Raw genomic sequence first — 4357 nt, 5'->3', positions numbered from 1 at the left:
TCCTACTCAGACCTTTGTAACTTAATTAGTTATGTTAAATTAGCTTTAAGACTTTACCCTTATAGATCTCAGTTAAGAATATATAACTCAAAGGTTTATGGGGAAAGACTATATGAAACAGCCAAGTGATTAGCATAATACTTAGCTCAGAATATTACCTCAATAAATGGAAGCCCCTGATGTCTTGCAAGTGAGAGTATTAAAATTTAGAAAGGAAAGGAAATTCTCTCAAGGTCGTACAGGTAGCAAGTAGAGCAATTAGAATTCAAAGCCACTTCTTTCTAACCCAAAACCTGTTCTTTTCCATCACAGCTTGCTGCCTCAAATGAGCGAGATAAATTGAATCTTTATTAATAAATGAAACAGTGCATTTGCTTTTATCATCTTACTGCTCTAGGGAAGGGTTTTCAATCCCTTCTCTTGTGGGAAGGGCAGTAAGACCAACAGGACCTTATGTTTTAGTGATTGCTTCTCCATCTGCTATGATTGAGTAAGGGCCTGAGACTTAGAAGGAAAATCAATTCACTCTCAGCTGTCGCCTTTCTTTCCTTCTTACTTGTGTTTTACAACATCTGCTGCTGCTGTTTCCTTCACACCCATGGCTTTCAATCATTTTATTTTTCAAGGTAAAATTAAACTCTTCTCTAAGGGTGTCCTCCTGGCTCATTGCTAAATAATGAAATACAGGATGCCCCACCATGTTCTACTTCTGTCCCTGGTGAGTGGACAAAGACAGAGCATATGGGGACATTATGAGACAGAGATGCCAGGAACCCTGCTAAGCTGCCTCCATAGAAGGTCTGACTTTTCAAGACTTTTTATGAAGGGAGGTTTAATCCAGGATAACAGGAATATGGCCCTTTACATTTTATAACATCTTGCATATCAATTTCCTATCATTGAATAAAAAATCCAGCAAAATGATTTGATAAGGACATTTTTAGCCTACAAGGTGCTATCTGTGGTAAAGCAGAGATGCTGATTAACAACGAATTATAGTGAATGCATTTAACTAGCCTTGATTCAATGGGACTTTGAGAGAAGATTTTAATACCTATTGGAATGAAGAACCATGTACAATAAATTTTAAAATGTGTTTTATATGAAAAGGCATATATGTATATATATGTTTTGTGCGCATGTATACTTATGTGTGCACAGGAAAATTAAATATAAAATAATTCACCTTTCACTAAATTAAAATTTATTTTTCTTACTAGACTAAAAATTGTACCATGTAGAAGCTACTTGAAATTATTTCCTTCAACAGGCCACAACAAAATACTTAGTATTTATTTAACATAAATACATACATATATGTGCATATATATATGCATACACACACATATATATGTATATATACAGATATATATATATCTTGGCAGTTTAAAGCATGAACAAAAGGATAGAAGACTGGTATTAAAGAGTTTATGTACACAAAAGGCAGATTACTCAAAGTCAGTGAGACAGATTTTAAAAGTTAATATGGATATGAAAATTGAAGCCAAATGGATGAAACTAGAAAAATATCATCCCGAGTTAAATAAAATAACCCCGAAGCAGAAAGACAAGAATGGTATGCACTCACTCATAAGTTAATATTACCTATAAAATAAAGGATATCTGTAGTACAATCCACAAGCCAAGAGACAATAGGTAACAAGGAGGTTTCAAGAAGGACACCATATCTCCCAGGGAAGGGGAAAGAGAAGAGACTTTGTGAGTATACTGAAGACAGGTGGGGATGGGACTATGAGAGATCAGGTTGGAGTGGAGCACAGAGGGGCAAGTACTGAAAGAGACTACTAGAAAGGGAAGATCATTTTATGGTCAGGTAAAAACCTGGCATAAGGGAATTTCCTAGGAATCTATAAGGATGACACCAGCTAAGTCTCTCAGCAATAGCTGATACATAGACAAAACTAGCCATCTCCTGTGACCAGGCAAGACCACCAGTGGAGAGATAGGGAAAACAACCCAGCCAAATAACATTTGACCTACACTTTGTTCTGTTCTATCGAATGTGTTGGCATAAGGTTAGCCTAGACTTTGAAAGAGTGGCCAACAAAAAAAGACTGGTCTAGCCTAACAGCCATGCCAGGAGAGTAAGTCCATTTCTGACATTGCCTGGAGCACCAAGACACACGGGCAGGATGGCCCAGAGACCTAGGATAGGATACAAACATAACTGGATGAAAGCAGTCAAGGAAATGCTGCCGAATGATATTCTGCAATGCTCATAGATCGGTGACTCACTCAAGTGTCATCAGAGAGGCTTCATCCAGCAACTGATGGAAACAGATGCAAACCGACAGCCAAACATTGGATGGAGTTCAGGGAATCTAGTAGCAGATGGGGAGAAAAGATTCTAGGAGACAGGGAAGTTAAGGGCACCACAAGGAAACTCACAGAATCAACTTACCTGGGCTCATAGGGGCTAATGGAGATTGAACCAATAGCCATGGAGCCCGTGTGGAACTGATCAACGCACTATGCATATATGTTACATTTGTATAGTTTGGCTCTCTTGTGGGACACCTAATAGTGGGAGCAGGAGCTGTCTCTGACTCTTTTACTAGTTTTTCATACCCTAGTCCTCATAGTGAGTCACCTGGCCAAGCCTTAATATGTGGGGAGGTGATTAGTCTTAATATGATACTTGATATGGCTGGCTTGGTTGATATCCATGGGAGAACACTAATTTCCTGAAGAGAAGGAGAGGAAGAGTGGTTTTGTGTGGGAACATGGTGGGGGGACTTGAGGGAGAAAGAGGGAGGGAACGGAGAGAGAGGGGAAACTCAGGCAGAAATATAAAATAATAAAAAAGTATGTTTTACCCAATGTGCAATTTTTGATACAAGATTGATTCCTTTATAGGACCTTGGAAGTGTTAATAGGCACAGCTTGGAGAGAGAACAGAGTACACACATATTAAACACAAATATTTAGGGTATTGTTGTGAGTTAAATGTAACACATCCTTGTCTAATCTATTGTCTCCCTCTCATCCAAGCAGAAGACATGGATCTCTGTTACTGTGCAATGTGAAGTATCAATGTTGTGCACACGGTATTGCACGAGACCTGGAGCCATTGCTGTGATAACCTCCGGGACATGTTTCTTAGGCTTTTGGAACTCATCTGCAATAACAATGTAGAAAGGTTTGAACTTTGAGCTACAAAAGTCCCAGAATGCTATATAGAGTGTAATAAACTATTCTGGTTGGAATTTTAAAGACAGAAATTCTGAAGGAAATATGAACAATAGAAACCTGACCAATGGAGTTTTAGAGAGAAATATGGATATTCTCTGGTCCTTGGAGGAAGTCATTTTTATTATTAGGAGACAAAAAAAAATATGGCATCAGTCTGCTCATGTCCTGCAAAACTAAGTGAGATTAACTAAAGAAGTAGTGGAGTAATTGATGCACTAAAGGCTATTTCCAGACAAGCGACTTTCAGTCCTTGTAATGACCACTGCCTATTGCTCTCATTAAAGTCTATAGTTAGCAAACTTAACCAGTCAGATTTGAAATCACCTATTATAGCCAAAGAGATTGATGCTATTACAGAAAAATCTTGTAACTTGTCCTTAGATTCAGGAAATGTGCCCTGAGAGAAGATTCTTTCTAGAAGTCTTAGTTTAGTGGAAATGCAAATTCACTGGAAAAGATAACATTGGTCCTCTAAAGAGCTAGTAAGGAGGATGTTTTCCTGAATTAATCAGGAAAAGCTGATGCCACTGTTATCCACAGCAGCACTGTTCACATGACTCTTGTTTATGTCTGTGATAGGTTCCAGACAGAGGAGGTTCTAAACTGAGACTCTGCATTGGTTTCCCGGCTGCCCATACCTGAATAATCATGCAGAAACTATATTAATTGCAACACTGTTTGGCCTATTAGATTAGACTTCTTATTAATTAACTCTTACATCTTAAATTAAGCCATTTCTGTTATTTTATATTTTAACATGATGCTCGCAGTTTGTTACCTCACATTAGTATCAGTAGACCAAAATCCATACCAATGCAAAACATTCATCTCTATATTATATCCTCCTTCTTTTCTTCTTCTTTAGAAATTGACTATGGCCATTAATCATTTTTACCTCACCTTTTAAAATATAATATACATTTATAAATGATAATTTTGGAAATTTGTCATAGTTTTCTCCAAATTGCTGCCTTCTTTTTGTTGGGCAAAGTATTTTTGGTATTTGTGGAGACCTCTGGAGGGTCTTGCTTCATCAAACCACATTACCTGGAAGGAATCCACAGGTTCTCATCCTCTGTGGAAACAAAAGCAGAACCTTTTGTCGACAGAACATTCCCTTAGACTCAAATTTTGAAGACAAGAT

The sequence above is a fragment of the Alexandromys fortis genome, unplaced genomic scaffold (assembly GCF_014885135.2).
Source record: "Alexandromys fortis isolate MF-2015 unplaced genomic scaffold, M_Fortis_MF-2015_v1.1 scaffold_105, whole genome shotgun sequence".
NCBI classification, from domain to species: Eukaryota; Metazoa; Chordata; class Mammalia; order Rodentia; family Cricetidae; genus Alexandromys; species Alexandromys fortis.
Note: the sequence above shows the minus strand (reverse complement) of the source record.